Source organism: Salvelinus namaycush, chromosome 27 (assembly GCF_016432855.1).
Source record: "Salvelinus namaycush isolate Seneca chromosome 27, SaNama_1.0, whole genome shotgun sequence".
Lineage (NCBI taxonomy): Eukaryota > Metazoa > Chordata > Actinopteri > Salmoniformes > Salmonidae > Salvelinus > Salvelinus namaycush.
Window position 1 is genome coordinate 7604590 of NC_052333.1, and position 18481 is coordinate 7623070.

The 18481-nt window shown below is 43.0% G+C and overlaps 1 protein-coding gene across 2 annotated transcripts in view; it reads right to left on the reverse strand.

Annotated features, from left to right (window-relative positions):
* Positions 1–18481, reverse strand: part of LOC120022149 (DENN domain-containing protein 3-like) — a 71748-nt gene that overhangs the window by 8740 nt on the left and 44527 nt on the right. The gene's annotated exons all lie outside the window — the stretch shown is intronic.

Here is an 18481-nt window from a genome sequence, read left to right on the forward strand (position 1 = left end):
GAGAGAGACAAAGAAAGAGAGACAAAGAGATGTATTTTTTATAATATTTTTATATTATAAATATCCAAAATAAGCTTTGGCAATATGTACATTGTTACGCCATGCCAATAAAGCAAATTTAATTGAATTGAGAGACAAAGAGAGAGACAAAGAGAGAGACAAAGAGAGAGAGACACAGAGAGAGAGAGAGAGAGAGAGAGAGAGAGAGAGAGAGAGAGAGAGAGAGAGAGAGAGAGAGAGAGAGAGAGAGAGAGACACAAAGAGAGAGAGAGACACAAAGAGAGAGAGAGACACAAAGAGAGAGAGAGACACAAAGAGAGAGAGACACAAAGAGAGAGAGAGAGAGACACAAAGAGAGAGAGAGAGAGAGACACAAAGAGAGAGAGAGAGAGACACAAAGAGAGAGAGAGAGAGAGACACAAAGAGAGAGAGAGAGAGAGACACAAAGAGAGAGAGAGAGACACAAAGAGAGAGAGAGAGACAAAGAGAGAGAGAGAGAGAGAGAGAGAGACAAAGAGAGAGAGAGAGAGACAAAGAGAGAGAGAGAGAGACAAAGAGAGAGAGAGAGAGACAAAGAGAGAGAGAGAGAGACACAAAGAGAGAGAGAGAGAGACACAAAGAGAGAGAGAGAGAGAGAGACACAAAGAGAGAGAGAGAGAGACACAAAGAGAGAGAGAGAGAGACAAAGAGAGAGAGAGAGACACAAAGAGAGAGAGAGAGAGAGACACAAAGAGAGAGAGACAGACAGAGACAGACAGACAGAGAGACCGAGAGAGTGACAGAGAGAGTGACAGAGAGTGAGTTTTTATAAAAGTATTTAAAAAAAGATAGATATATAAATTCAATAAAAATAATTTACATTCAACTTGTTTCATCAACAAAAAACGGTTTCCCCTCCTCCACAAAACATACCGCTCCTTCATAAGCCCAATTCTCCTCAAACAATGGGAGATCTTTTACAGCCGAGAAGAACAAGAATTCAAAATCCAGTTTGACTAATCCTTTAAAACCACATCTTACATCCTGCTCATATCCTATGTCTATCTTGTGTTTCCTACTCAGAACAATGGACATCTTAGCTTGCTCCAAAATAACATTTAACAGTTGACATTTTATTTTCTGTAGCTTACTATATTGAATCCCCAAAATAAAAACAGTGTTATTGAAAATCTCTAGTATTTCGAAGAGAGGTTTTATCCTCTCACACTCCATAAAACAGTTAAAAATAGTTTCTCTTACGTTACAAAAGGGACATCCATCTCCAACATCTGAATTAATGGCAGATACAAAAGCATTAACTGCAATGATGCCATGCAACACCCTCCATTGCATATCACCAGTACCCTTTTGTACCGGTGGCTTGTACAGTGCTCTCCATGCTGGCTTTACCTTGTCATCAAGGTCCAGTTTCACCCTCCAAGGAGTGTCTTTTCTATTTTTCAATGTATCTTAATTTAAAACCTTGACACACCCCCTATATAACTCCTTCCCATTCACCTCATCCAAACCCAGCTCTTCCAACCCTCTCAGATCCACTAATAAAGCCTTTATGTCTGATTGGGATACTCGGTGGAATCCCTAGTCTTGGAAATGGGGCGTCTTCATCTTGTGCCTTTTTGTAGTAACTCTTGAGCATAATCCACTCCTCTGCTGACAGAGCCTTCCTGCAACTTTCCAGCATTTGTCCGACAATCCTTTCCGACCTCACCCCCAAATGTTCAGCCCCCCGTCCTCCATCCATAATGTGGGCTCAGCCATGTCCATTAACTTCCTGAGGGTGATGATTTTGCCCTTCACCAACATCTTGGAGAAATGTGGAACAGCTTCAGTTGTACAGTCCAGTCTTGCTCCAAACACCAGAGGTTCCTCCAGCAGCCAATGCACTGACTCAGCCTTAGTGTGTCTGGACACCTTCATTATACTCCAAACACCAGAGGTTCCTCCAGCAGCCAATGCACTGACTCAGCCTTAGTGTGTCTGGACACCTTCATTATACCCCAAACACCAGAGGTTCCTCCAGCAGCCAATGTACTGACTCAGCCTTAGTGTGTCTGGACACCTTCATTATACCCCAAACACCAGAGGTTCCTCCAGCAGCCAATGCACTGACTCAGCCTTAGTGTGTCTGGACACCTTCATTATACCCCAAACACCAGAGGTTCCTCCAGCAGCCAATGCACTGACTCAGCCTTAGTGTGTCTGGACACCTTTATTATACTCCAAATACCAGAGGTTCCTCCAGCAGCCAATGTACTGACTCAGCCTTAGTGTGTCTGGACACCTTCATTATACCCCAAACACCAGAGGTTCCTCCAGCAGCCAATGCACTGACTCAGCCTTAGTGTGTCTGGACACCTTCATTATACCCCAAACACCAGAGGTTCCTCCAGCAGCCAATGTACTGACTCAGCCTTAGTGTGTCTGGACACCTTCATTATACCCCAAACACCAGAGGTTCCTCCAGCAGCCAATGCACTGACTCAGCCTTAGTGTGTCTGGACACCTTCATTATACCCCAAACACCAGAGGTTCCTCCAGCAGCCAATGCACTGACTCAGCCTTAGTGTGTCTGGACACCTTCATTATACTCCAAATACCAGAGGTTCCTCCAGCAGCCAATGTACTGACTCAGCCTTAGTGTGTCTGGACACCTTCATTATACCCCAAACACCAGAGGTTCCTCCAGCAGCCAATGCACTGACTCAGCCTTAGTGCGTCTGGACACCTTCATTATACTCCAAACACCAGAGGTTCCTCCAGCAGCCAATGCACTGACTCAGCCTTAGTGTGTCTGGACACCTTCATTATACTCCAAACACCAGAGGTTCCTCCAGCAGCCAATGCACTGACTCAGCCTTAGTGTGTCTGGACACCTTCATTATACTCCAAATACCAGAGGTTCCTCCAGCAGCCAATGTACTGACTCAGCCTTAGTGTGTCTGGACACCTTCATTATACCCCAAACACCAGAGGTTCCTCCAGCAGCCAATGCACTGACTCAGCCTTAGTGCGTCTGGACACCTTCATTATACTCCAAACACCAGAGGTTCCTCCAGCAGCCAATGCACTGACTCAGCCTTAGTGTGTCTGGACACCTTTATTAAACTCCAAACCCAAAGAAGGCCTCTGTAAAATGGAGGTACTCCATCCCTAGAAATCGGACTATTATCTACCAAAAATAAAGCCTTCTTTAAACCTAATCCCCCTCCCCTACCTGTAATACAAGACCTGCCACCCCTCTCCAAACCACACCCCCCCCCTCTTTTGACAAATACAAAACACTTTGTGGAACCCAATGAAATTTATCCCCCAACCACATTATTAACAACCACCGCCATCTCATCCTCCCTTCCCCCATTCCAATTTTTCTCCATTGTCCCCTCATCCCCTTGGTACACTCCAAGACACTTGAAACCTCCCTTACACAATGCCAGCCCCCCTGGCAAAGCCATGATCCCTCCAGACCATTTCCCAATCTGTAAAGCACAACTTTTCCCAATTTACCTTTGCAGAGGATATTCACTTAAACCTATTTATTTTAATTTATTTAATTTCACCTTTGTTGAACCAGGTAGGCTAGTTGAGAACATGTTCTCATTTACAACTGCGACCTGGCCAAGATAAAGCAAAGCAGTGCAACAAAAAACAACACAGAGTTACACATGGGATAAACAAAAGTACAGTCAATAACAATAGAAAAATATATATACAGTGTGTGCAAATTAAGTAAGGAGGTAAGGCAATAAATAGGCCATAGTAGCGAAGTAATTACAATTTAGCAAATTAACACTGGAGTGATAGATGTGCAGATGATGATGTGCAAGTAGAAATACTGGTGTGCAAAAGCTGCAGAAAAAGTAAATAAAAACAATATGGTGATGAGGTAGTTGGATGGGCTATTTACAGATGGGCTGTGTACAGCTGCAGCGATCGGTGAGCTGCTCTGACAGCTGACGCTTAAAGTTAGTGAGGAAGATATAATTCTCCAACTTCAGCGATTTTTGAAATTCGTTCCAGTCATTGGCAGCAGAGAACTGGAAGGAAAGGCGGCCAAAGGAGGTGTTGGCTTTGGGGATGACCAGTGAGATATACCTGCTGGAGCGGGTGCTACGGGTGGGTGTTGTTATGGTGACCAGTGACGCGAGATAAGGCGGAGCTTTACCAAGCAAAAACTTATAGATGACCTGGAGCCAGTGGATCTGGCGACGAATATGAAGCGAGGGCCAGCCAACGAGAGCATACAGGTTCACAGTGGTGGGTGGTATATGGTGCTTTGGAGACAAAACGGATGGCACTGTGATAGACTGCATCCAGTTTGCTGAGTAGAGTGTTGGAGGCTATTTTGTAAATGACATCGCCGAAGTCGAGAATCGGTAGGATAGTTTTACGAGGGTATGTTTGGCAGCGTGAGTGAAGGAGGCTTTGTTGCAAAATAGGAAGCCGATTCTAGATTTAACTTTGGATTGGAGATGCTTAATATGAGTCTGGAAGGAGAGTTTACAGTCTAGCCAGACACCTAGGTATTTGTAGTTGTCCACATATTCTAAGTCAGAACCGTCCAGAGTAGTGATGCTAGCCGGGCGGGCGGGTGCAGGCAGCGATCGGTTGAAGAGCCTGCATTTAGTTTTATTAGCATTTAAGAGCAGTTGGAGGCCACGGAAGGAGTGTTGTATGGCATTGAAGCTCATTTGGAGGTTTGTTAACACAGTGTCCAAAGAAGGGCCAGATGTATACAGAATGGTGTCGTCTGCGTAGAGGTGGATCAAGGAATCACCCGCAGCAAGAGCGACATTGATATATACAGAGAAAAGGGTCAGCCCGAGAATTGAAGCCTGTGGCACCCCCATAGAGACTTCCAGAGGTCCGGACAACAGGCCCTTCGATTTGACACACTGAACTCTATCTGAGAAGTAGTTGGTGAACCAGGAGAGGCAGTCATTTGAGAAACCAAGGCTGTTGAGTCTGCCGATAAGAATACGGTGATTGACAGAGTCGAAAGCCTTGGCTAGGTCGATGAAGACGGCTGCACAGCACTGTCTTTTATCGATGGCGGTTATGAACTATTAGACTCAAACTATCCACATCCGCTTGATTTTTCACCAAAATAACTACATCATCAGCATATGCTGAGAGACGAATAGGAGAAATATCCTCTGAAAGGAACACCCCTTCAATGTGACTTCTATTTAGTAGTGGCTCTATAGCGATGGCATACAACATTCCAGACAACGAACACCCCTGCCTAATTCCTCTACACACTTTAAAAGGAGCACTCAAGCCACCGTTAACTTTCAATACACTTTCAATGTCACCATATATCACCCTGATCATGGCAATAAAACCAGAGCTGAAACCAAAAGCCTCAAAAGTGCGCTATAGGTATTGATGTTCAACTCGGTCAAATGCCTTTTCCTGATCAATTGAAATCAGACCAGCATCCAACCCAAAAGCCCTAGAGACGTCCAAAAAGTCCAGAATCAGGGAAATGTTATCCCCTATCTGCCTGCCGGGAACACATTAGGACTGGTCCGTATGATGTGAAATGTTATCCCCTATCTGCCTGCCGGGAACACAGTAGGACTGGTCTGTATGATGTGAAATGTTATCCCCTATCTGCCTGCCGGGAACACAGTAGGACTGGTCTGTATGATGTGAAATGTTATCCCTTATCTGCCTGTCAGGAACACAGTAGGACTGGTCTGTATGATGTGAAATGTTATCCCCTATCTGCCTGTCAGGAACACAGTAGGACTGGTCCGTATGATGTGAAATGTTATCCCCTATCTACCTGCCGGGAACACAGTAGGACTGGTCTGTATGATGTGAAATGTTATCCCCTATCTGCCTGTCAGGAACACAGTAGGACTGGTCTGTATGATGTGAAATGTTATCCCCTATCTGCCTGTCAGGAACACAGTAGGACTGGTCTGTATGATGTGAAATGTTATCCCCTATCTGCCTGTCAGGAACACAGTAGGACTGGTCTGTATGATGTGAAATGTTATCCCCTATCTGCCTGCCGGGAACACAGTAGGACTGGTCTGTATGATGTGAAATGTTATCCCCTATCTGCCTGCCGGGAACACAGTGGGACTGGTCTGTATGATGTGAAATGTTATCCCCCATCTGCCTGCCGGGAACACAGTAGGACTGGTCTGTATGATGTGAAATGTTATCCCCTATCTACCTGCCGGGAACACAGTAGGACTGGTCTGTATGATGTGAAATGTTATCCCCTATCTGCCTGACAGGAACACAGTAGGACTGATCTGTATGATGTGAAATGTTATCCCTTATCTGCCTGTCAGGAACACAGTAGGACTGGTCTGTATGATGTGAAATGTTATCCCCTATCTGCCTGTCAGGAACACAGTAGGACTGGTCTGTATGATGTGAAATGTTATCCCCTATCTGCCTGCCGGGAACACAGTAGGACTGGTCTGTATGATGTGAAATGTTATCCCCTATCTGCCTGCCGGGAACACAGTGGGACTGGTCTGTATGATGTGAAATGTTATCCCCTATCTGCCTGTCAGGAACACAGTAGGACTGGTCTGTATGATGTGAAATGTTATCCCCTATCTGCCTGCCGGGAACACAGTAGGACTGGTATGTATGATGTGAAATGTTATCCCCTATCTGCCTGCCGGGAACACAGTAGGACTGGTCTGTATGATGTGAAATGTTATCCCCTATCTGCCTGCCGGGAACACAGTAGGACTGGTCTGTATGATGTGAAATGTTATCCCCTATCTACCTGCCGGGAACACAGTAGGACTGGTCTGTATGATGTGAAATGTTATCCCCTATCTGCCTGTCAGGAACACAGTAGGACTGGTCTGTATGATGTGAAATGTTATCCCCTATCTGCCTGTCAGGAACACAGTAGGACTGGTCTGTATGATGTGAAATGTTATCCCTTATCTGCCTGCCGGGAACACAGTAGGACTGGTCTGTATGATGTGAAATGTTATCCCCTATCTGCCTGCCGGGAACACAGTAGGACTGGTCTGTATGATGTGAAATGGTATCCCCTATCTACCTGCCGGGAACACAGTAGGACTGGTCTGTATGATGTGAAATGTTATCCCTTATCTGCCTGCCGGGAACACAGTAGGACTGGTCTGTATGATGTGAAATGTTATCCCTTATCTGCCTGCCGGGAACACAGTAGGACTGGTCTGTATGATGTGAAATGTTATCCCTTATCTGCCTGCCGGGAACACAGTAGGACTGGTCTGTATGATGTGAAATGTTATCCCCTATCTGCCTGCCGGGAACACAGTAGGACTGGTCTGTATGATGTGAAATGTTATCCCCTATCTGCCTGCCGGGAACACAGTAGGACTGGTCTGTATGATGTGAAATGTTATCCCCTATCTGCCTGCCGGGAACACAGTGGGACTGGTCTGTATGATGTGAAATGTTATCCCCCATCTGCCTGCCGGGAACACAGTAGGACTGGTCTGTATGATGTGAAATGTTATCCCCTATCTGCCTGCCGGGAACACAGTAGGACTGGTCTGTATGATGTGAAATGTTATCCCCTATCTGCCTGCCAGGAACACAGTAGGACTGGTCCGTATGATGTGAAATGTTATCCCCTATCTGCCTGCCAGGAACACAGTAGGACTGGTCCGTATGATGTGAAATGTTATCCCCTATCTGCCTGTCAGGAACACAGTAGGACTGGTCTGTATGATGTGAAATGTTATCCCCTATCTGCCTGCCAGGAACACAGTAGAACTGGTCTGTATGATTTGCTCCATCACCTCTCTCAGCCTGGTGGACAACGCCTTGGACAGGATCTTATAATCAGTGCACATTAAGGCCACCGGCCTCCAGTTTTTTGGCAGTAGGGCGAGGACAGCCCTTCTGCAGCTTATCGGTAGTAACCCTCCGGTCAAACTATCGTTAACTACTGCTAGCCAATCCTCTCCCAACATAGCCCAAACATACTTTAAAAAGTCAACAGGAATCCCATCAATGCCCGGTGCCCTTCCATTTTCCATGCAGTGTATAGCTCCTGCAAAGACAAGGATTGCTCTAGTTCAACCTGAGCTTCTGCAGCCACCTATGGGAGCCCATCAAGTAACTGCTGTGTCACCTCTTCGTACTCACACTTGTAGAACTCAGCATAGAACTCTACTGTCCTCTTTCTAATTCCACATGGACTAGGGAGCTCCTGTCCAACAGCTGATTTGAGGCAATGAATAATTCTTCTTTGTCCATTTTTTTCTCTAAACCAAAGAAACATTTGGATGAGGCATCCATTTCAGAGATTCCCTGGAACTTACTTCTCACCAATGCTCCCTGTGCTCTGATACCCAGCAGGTCTGCCAACGCTGCTTTTTTCAGTGCCCGAATATAGCCTCGATCTCCTGTGGTCTTAACTAACGTCAGGAGTTCCACTATTTCAGACTCTGGGGTGTTCATTGATCTGGTGATATCTCTGGTGACATTCATTGTGTATTGATTACAGAATTGTTGAATCTGGATTTTCCCTCTATCCCACCACTGTTGAAGAGATACAACACTGTCCTTTTCAGACCTCCACCTCTCACAGAATTTTTTTTAACATCTCCTGAAGTGAGCATCACCCAATAAAGTTATATTAAAATGCCAGTATGCACTTGTGGGTTTTACAGCGTTAATGTTCACCACCTCTGTTACTAAACAATGATCAGAACACTGGGGTTTTACAGTGTTAATGTTCACCACCTCTGTTACTAAACAATGATCAGAACACTGGGGTTTTACAGTGTTAATGTCCACCACCTCTGTTACTAAACAATGATCAGAACACTGGGGTTTTACAGTGTTAATGTCCACCACCTCTGTTACTAAACAATGATCAGAACACTGGGGTTTTACAGTGTTAATGTTCACCACCTCTGTTACTAAACAATGATCAGAACACTGGGGTTTTACAGTGTTAATGTTCACCACCTCTGTTACTAAACAATGATCAGAACACTGGGGTTTTACAGTGTTAATGTTCACCACCTCTGTTACTAAACAATGATCAGAACACTGGGGTTTTACAGTGTTAATGTCCACCACCTCTGTTACTAAACAATGATCAGAACACTGGGGTTTTACAGTGTTAATGTCCACCACCTCTGTTACTAAACAATGATCAGAACACTGGGGTTTTACAGTGTTAATGTCCACCACCTCTGTTACTAAACAATGACCAGAACACTGGGGTTTTACAGTGTTAATGTCCACCACCTCTGTTACTAAACAATGATCAGAACATCCCACTGGGGTTTTACAGCGTTAATGTCCACCACCTCTGTTACTAAACAATGACCAGAACACTGGGGTTTTACAGTGTTAATGTCCACCACCTCTGTTACTAAACAATGATCAGAACACTGGGGTTTTACAGTGTTAATGTCCACCACCTCTGTTACTAAACAATGATCAGAACACTGGGGTTTTACAGTGTTAATGTTCACCACCTCTGTTACTAAACAATGATCAGAACACTGGGGTTTTACAGCGTTAATGTCCACCACCTCTGTTACTAAACAATGATCAGAACACTGGGGTTTTACAGCGTTAATGTCCACCACCTCTGTTACTAAACAATGACCAGAACACTGGGGTTTTACAGCGTTAATGTTCACCACCTCTGTTACTAAACAATGATCAGAACACTGGGGTTTTACAGCGTTAATGTTCACCACCTCTGTTACTAAACAATGATCAGAACACTGGGGTTTTACAGCGTTAATGTTCACCACCTCTGTTACTAAACAATGATCAGAACACTGGGGTTTTACAGCGTTAATGTCCACCACCTCTGTTACTAAACAATGATCAGAACACTGGGGTTTTACAGTGTTAATGTTCACCACCTCTGTTACTAAACAATGATCAGAACACTGGGGTTTTACAGTGTTAATGTCCACCACCTCTGTTACTAAACAATGATCAGAACACTGGGGTTTTACAGTGTTAATGTCCACCACCTCTGTTACTAAACAATGATCAGAACACTGGGGTTTTACAGTGTTAATGTCCACCACCTCTGTTACTAAACAATGATCAGAACACTGGGGTTTTACAGTGTTAATGTTCACCACCTCTGTTACTAAACAATGATCAGAACACTGGGGTTTTACAGTGTTAATGACCACCACCTCTGTTACTAAACAATGATCAGAACATCCCACTGGGGTTTTACAGCGTTAATGTCCACCACCTCTGTTACTAAACAATGATCAGAACACTGGGGTTTTACAGTGTTAATGTCCACCACCTCTGTTACTAAACAATGATCAGAACATCCCACTGGGGTTTTACAGCGTTAATGTTCACCACCTCTGTTACTAAACAATGATCAGAACATCCCACTGGGGTTTTACAGCGTTAATGTCCACCACCTCTGTTACTAAACAATGATCAGAACACTGGGGTTTTACAGTGTTAATGTTCACCACCTCTGTTACTAAACAATGATCAGAACACTGGGGTTTTACAGTGTTAATGTTCACCACCTCTGTTACTAAACAATGATCAGAACACTGGGGTTTTACAGCGTTAATGTCCACCACCTCTGTTACTAAACAATGATCAGAACACTGGGGTTTTACAGTGTTAATGTCCACCACCTCTGTTACTAAACAATGATCAGAACACTGGGGTTTTACAGTGTTAATGTCCACCACCTCTGTTACTAAACAATGATCAGAACACTGGGGTTTTACAGTGTTAATGTTCACCACCTCTGTTACTAAACAATGATCAGAACACTGGGGTTTTACAGCGTTAATGTTCACCACCTCTGTTACTAAACAATGACCAGAACACTGGGGTTTTACAGTGTTAATGTTCACCACCTCTGTTACTAAACAATGATCAGAACATCCCACTGGGGTTTTACAGCGTTAATGTTCACCACCTCTGTTACTAAACAATGACCAGAACACTGGGGTTTTACAGCGTTAATGTCCACCACCTCTGTTACTAAACAATGATCAGAACACTGGGGTTTTACAGTGTTAATGTCCACCACCTCTGTTACTAAACAATGACCAGAACACTGGGGTTTTACAGTGTTAATGTCCACCACCTCTGTTACTAAACAATGATCAGAACACTGGGGTTTTACAGTGTTAATGTTCACCACCTCTGTTACTAAACAATGATCAGAACACTGGGGTTTTACAGTGTTAATGTTCACCACCTCTGTTACTAAACAATGACCAGAACACTGGGGTTTTACAGTGTTAATGTCCACCACCTCTGTTACTAAACAATGATCAGAACATCCCACTGGGGTTTTACAGCGTTAATGTCCACCACCTCTGTTACTAAACAATGACCAGAACACTGGGGTTTTACAGTGTTAATGTCCACCACCTCTGTTACTAAACAATGATCAGAACACTGGGGTTTTACAGTGTTAATGTCCACCACCTCTGTTACTAAACAATGATCAGAACACTGGGGTTTTACAGTGTTAATGTTCACCACCTCTGTTACTAAACAATGATCAGAACACTGGGGTTTTACAGCGTTAATGTCCACCACCTCTGTTACTAAACAATGATCAGAACACTGGGGTTTTACAGTGTTAATGTCCACCACCTCTGTTACTAAACAATGATCAGAACACTGGGGTTTTACAGCGTTAATGTTCACCACCTCTGTTACTAAACAATGATCAGAACACTGGGGTTTTACAGTGTTAATGTTCACCACCTCTGTTACTAAACAATGATCAGAACACTGGGGTTTTACAGCGTTAATGTTCACCACCTCTGTTACTAAACAATGATCAGAACACTGGGGTTTTACAGCGTTAATGTCCACCACCTCTGTTACTAAACAATGATCAGAACACTGGGGTTTTACAGTGTTAATGTTCACCACCTCTGTTACTAAACAATGATCAGAACACTGGGGTTTTACAGTGTTAATGTCCACCACCTCTGTTACTAAACAATGATCAGAACACTGGGGTTTTACAGTGTTAATGTCCACCACCTCTGTTACTAAACAATGATCAGAACACTGGGGTTTTACAGTGTTAATGTCCACCACCTCTGTTACTAAACAATGATCAGAACACTGGGGTTTTACAGTGTTAATGTTCACCACCTCTGTTACTAAACAATGATCAGAACACTGGGGTTTTACAGTGTTAATGACCACCACCTCTGTTACTAAACAATGATCAGAACATCCCACTGGGGTTTTACAGCGTTAATGTCCACCACCTCTGTTACTAAACAATGATCAGAACACTGGGGTTTTACAGTGTTAATGTCCACCACCTCTGTTACTAAACAATGATCAGAACATCCCACTGGGGTTTTACAGCGTTAATGTTCACCACCTCTGTTACTAAACAATGATCAGAACATCCCACTGGGGTTTTACAGCGTTAATGTCCACCACCTCTGTTACTAAACAATGATCAGAACACTGGGGTTTTACAGTGTTAATGTTCACCACCTCTGTTACTAAACAATGATCAGAACACTGGGGTTTTACAGTGTTAATGTTCACCACCTCTGTTACTAAACAATGATCAGAACACTGGGGTTTTACAGCGTTAATGTCCACCACCTCTGTTACTAAACAATGATCAGAACACTGGGGTTTTACAGTGTTAATGTCCACCACCTCTGTTACTAAACAATGATCAGAACACTGGGGTTTTACAGTGTTAATGTCCACCACCTCTGTTACTAAACAATGATCAGAACACTGGGGTTTTACAGTGTTAATGTTCACCACCTCTGTTACTAAACAATGATCAGAACACTGGGGTTTTACAGCGTTAATGTTCACCACCTCTGTTACTAAACAATGACCAGAACACTGGGGTTTTACAGTGTTAATGTTCACCACCTCTGTTACTAAACAATGATCAGAACATCCCACTGGGGTTTTACAGCGTTAATGTTCACCACCTCTGTTACTAAACAATGACCAGAACACTGGGGTTTTACAGCGTTAATGTCCACCACCTCTGTTACTAAACAATGATCAGAACACTGGGGTTTTACAGTGTTAATGTCCACCACCTCTGTTACTAAACAATGACCAGAACACTGGGGTTTTACAGTGTTAATGTCCACCACCTCTGTTACTAAACAATGATCAGAACACTGGGGTTTTACAGTGTTAATGTCCACCACCTCTGTTACTAAACAATGATCAGAACACTGGGGTTTTACAGCGTTAATGTTCACCACCTCTGTTACTAAACAATGATCAGAACACTGGGGTTTTACAGCGTTAATGTCCACCACCTCTGTTACTAAACAATGACCAGAACACTGGGGTTTTACAGTGTTAATGTCCACCACCTCTGTTACTAAACAATGATCAGAACACTGGGGTTTTACAGTGTTAATGTCCACCACCTCTGTTACTAAACAATGATCAGAACACTGGGGTTTTACAGTGTTAATGTTCACCACCTCTGTTACTAAACAATGATCAGAACACTGGGGTTTTACAGTGTTAATGTTCACCACCTCTGTTACTAAACAATGATCAGAACACTGGGGTTTTACAGTGTTAATGTTCACCACCTCTGTTACTAAAAAAGGATCAGAACACTGGGGTTTTACAGTGTTAATGTTCACCACCTCTGTTACTAAACAATGATCAGAACACTGGGGTTTTACAGTGTTAATGTCCACCACCTCTGTTACTAAACAATGATCAGAACACTGGGGTTTTACAGTGTTAATGTCCACCACCTCTGTTACTAAACAATGATCAGAACACTGGGGTTTTACAGCGTTAATGTTCACCACCTCTGTTACTAAACAATGATCAGAACACTGGGGTTTTACAGCGTTAATGTCCACCACCTCTGTTACTAAACAATGATCAGAACACTGGGGTTTTACAGTGTTAATGTTCACCACCTCTGTTACTAAACAATGATCAGAACACTGGGGTTTTACAGTGTTAATGTTCACCACCTCTGTTACTAAACAATGATCAGAACACTGGGGTTTTACAGTGTTAATGTCCACCACCTCTGTTACTAAACAATGATCAGAACACTGGGGTTTTACAGTGTTAATGTCCACCACCTCTGTTACTAAACAATGATCAGAACACTGGGGTTTTACAGTGTTAATGTTCACCACCTCTGTTACTAAACAATGATCAGAACACTGGGGTTTTACAGTGTTAATGTTCACCACCTCTGTTACTAAACAATGATCAGAACACTGGGGTTTTACAGCGTTAATGTTCACCACCTCTGTTACTAAACAATGACCAGAACACTGGGGTTTTACAGTGTTAATGTCCACCACCTCTGTTACTAAACAATGACCAGAACACTGGGGTTTTACAGTGTTAATGTCCACCACCTCTGTTACTAAACAATGACCAGAACACTGGGGTTTTACAGTGTTAATGTTCACCACCTCTGTTACTAAACAATGACCAGAACACTGGGGTTTTACAGTGTTAATGTCCACCACCTCTGTTACTAAACAATGATCAGAACACTGGGGTTTTACAGTGTTAATGTTCACCACCTCTGTTACTAAACAATGATCAGAACACTGGGGTTTTACAGTGTTAATGTCCACCACCTCTGTTACTAAACAATGATCAGAACACTGGGGTTTTACAGCGTTAATGTCCACCACCTCTGTTACTAAACAATGATCAGAACACTGGGGTTTTACAGCGTTAATGTCCACCACCTCTGTTACTAAACAATGATCAGAACACTGGGGTTTTACAGCGTTAATGTTCACCACCTCTGTTACTAAACAATGATCAGAACACTGGGGTTTTACAGCGTTAATGTCCACCACCTCTGTTACTAAACAATGATCAGAACACTGGGGTTTTACAGTGTTAATGTTCACCACCTCTGTTACTAAACAATGATCAGAACACTGGGGTTTTACAGTGTTAATGTCCACCACCTCTGTTACTAAACAATGATCAGAACACTGGGGTTTTACAGTGTTAATGTTCACCACCTCTGTTACTAAACAATGATCAGAACACTGGGGTTTTACAGTGTTAATGTCCACCACCTCTGTTACTAAACAATGATCAGAACACTGGGGTTTTACAGTGTTAATGTCCACCACCTCTGTTACTAAACAATGATCAGAACACTGGGGTTTTACAGTGTTAATGTTCACCACCTCTGTTACTAAACAATGATCAGAACACTGGGGTTTTACAGCGTTAATGTCCACCACCTCTGTTACTAAACAATGATCAGAACACTGGGGTTTTACAGTGTTAATGTCCACCACCTCTGTTACTAAACAATGATCAGAACACTGGGGTTTTACAGTGTTAATGTTCACCACCTCTGTTACTAAACAATGATCAGAACACTGGGGTTTTACAGTGTTAATGTCCACCACCTCTGTTACTAAACAATGACCAGAACACTGGGGTTTTACAGTGTTAATGTCCACCACCTCTGTTACTAAACAATGATCAGAACACTGGGGTTTTACAGTGTTAATGTCCACCACCTCTGTTACTAAACAATGACCAGAACACTGGGGTTTTATCACACTTGATTTACAGACCTGAGATTGATGCTCAAAACCATAAAACCTATCTAACCTCTAGATGGTGTTCTGTCTCGTGCCTCCATGTTGGCTCCAAACATCACAGTGTTACAATGAAACCTATCTAACCTGGCCAGAGAGGTGGTGTTCTCTCTCACATCAGCCCATGTGTTCTGTCTCGTGCCTCCATTTTGACTCCGACAAATATCACATAGTTCCTGTGTTACAATAAGGCGTTTTTAAAAAGTCCTTGAGGCTAAATGAGGTTCTTTGTGATTTCGATCTACATTACTGACTGTCCAGTTAAAATCCCCAGCAAGAAATACATAATCCTCAGTATTACATTTCTCAATGGTATTTGATAATGTCTCTAAAAAACATACCCTCTCAACTGCCACAACTAGGGCATATACATTTATTAAACACATAGTGAGGTTTTCATATCTCTCTGTAACTTTTAATAACCTCCCCTCAACTACCTCTTCAACCTCATATGACAAAGGAAAAAAAAGTTTGAGAACAGGATGGCCACACTTTTTGAGTTTTTATGACTACACACCACTGCCCCCCCCCCCTCACTCGTGTTGCCACAACTTCATTTTCCATACTACTGTGTGTTTCTTGTAGAAAACTTGTCACTTCCCTTTCCCTTTATTAACTCATACACTACGGCTCTTTTTTCCCCGTCTCTCGCCCCATTTACGTTTAAAGAAGAAATTTTCAAACTGCTCATAGCTGGGAAAAAAGTACAGAGTAAGAAACAGAAAACACATCTCTTTACAGAGTTAGGACTGGGACTGAACTCTTTCATTTCCTTTAGAATTTACCTCACTTGTCACTCTCGTAACCACTTTCTTTAGTCTAGCAATTTCCGGGCTTGTCAGACCTCCACCCATTATTTTTGACATCAGAAACTTTGCTGATTCAATAAACAATTCACTTCCAGGAAAAAAATCAGTTCCATTATAATCCTACATATATTTCTTTCCTTTTGTCAAATTCAGAAATGGATGTACCCTTTCAATCCCATACCTCCCCAATTCTCTGGCTATTTTGCTGTGACGCATCAGAGGCCTCACTCTCACTATCATCCCCAGAAGAAAACTCCATCTCTACTTCCTGTTTATCCTCAACTGATTTATCAATCTCTACTTCCTGTTTATCCTCAACTGATTTATCAATCTCTACTTCCTGTTTATCCTCAACTGATTTATCAATCTCTACTTCCTGTTTATCCTCAACTGATTTATCAATCTCTACTTCCTGTTTATCCTCAACTGATTTATCAATCTCTACTTCCTGTTTATCCTCAACTGATTTATCAATCTCTACTTCCTGTTAGAATTAGAACCTTCATCACCCTTTAAATTCTTCCTCTTACTCCTCGGTACTTTGAAAACAGCTACTTCGTTTTCCATTGTTTCACTCTCCTCTTGAACTCCAATTTCATTCTCCAGCATCCCCTCAGTTACCTCCATCGCAGTCTCAGCTACTGCCCCACTGCTCTCTTTTCCCTGCTCTACTACAACTTCCCCGTAGCCACATTGCTCTCCTTTCCTATTTCTCCCACCACATTTATAGGTCATCTATGAGTCTTTGCTAGGTAAAGCTCTGCCTTATCTCGGCTCACTGGTCACCATAGCAACACCCACACGTAGCACGCGCTCCAGCAGGTATATTTCACTGGTCGTCCCCAAAGCTGACACCTCCTTTGGCCGCCTTTCCTTCCAGTTCTCTGCTGCCAATGACTGGAACGAATTGCAAATATTATTTTTTTTAAAGAATATCACTGAAGTTGGAGACTTATATCTCCCTCACTAACTTCAAGCATCGGCTGTCAGATCAGCTTACCGATCGCTGCAGCTGTACACAGCCCGTCTGTAAATAGCCCATCCAACCAACTACCTACCTCATCCCCATATTTGTTTTTTCTGCTCTTTTGCACACCAGTATTTTTACTTGCACATCCTCATCTGCACATCTATCACTCCAGTGTTAATTGCTAAATTTTAATTACTTCGCCACTATGGCCTATTTATTGCCTTACCTCCTTACTTAATTTGCACACACTGTAAACAGATTTTCTATTGTGTTATTGACTGTACGTTTGTTAATCCCATGTGTAACTCTGTGTTGTTTTTGTCGCACTGCTTTGCTTTATCTTGGCCAGGTCGCAGTTGTAAATGAGAACTTGTTCTCAACTGGCTTACCTGGTTAAATAAAGGTTAAATAAATAAATTAATTAATTCCGCCGATCTTCTCCCTTCTCCTAAACCCTTAGCCTGTTCATCCCTTCTCAGTGGTGTTTTAGCTGCACCAGCGCTAGAGCTGCGACCGGGCTCTGCACGCTCATTCTCTGGACAATTACACACCAAGTACCCCTCTCTTCCACAACCAAAGCATTTCATTGATTCAGTAGAAGTGTAGAACACATAATCAAACCCATCAATCTTGAAACTGAACACTAAATTCAGTTCGTCAGTATCCTTCTTTAAAATCATGTGAACTTGTCTCCTATGAGACACGACATGTTTCAGCAAAGGTGATTTGCATCCAAAAATAACCTTTTTAAATTGTAGAAACAAGTTGTCCATGACGAGATAACTCTCGCTCCAACACTTCATATCAAACAAAAGGGGGCACGACAGGAAGTAGATCTTTCTTCTCCGGATTCATAAGAGGAAATACCGACGTTTGTCTCCCGCCACACAACACCACTCAACTATCATATTCACCTTTTCAATGGAATCTATTACTACAGCGCTATTCATCGTCGAGGCTGATGTTATGATTTTATGATTTTTTACCCACTGCTAAACTACATTCTTCCACCGAACAACCTGTCGCAGCAGGAATCTTCATCCCATGCCTCCGACCAAGTTTTTCAAACTCTACACCTCCACAAGGGGGCCATTACAACCTGCCCCTCCCCCTGGTTACGCCCT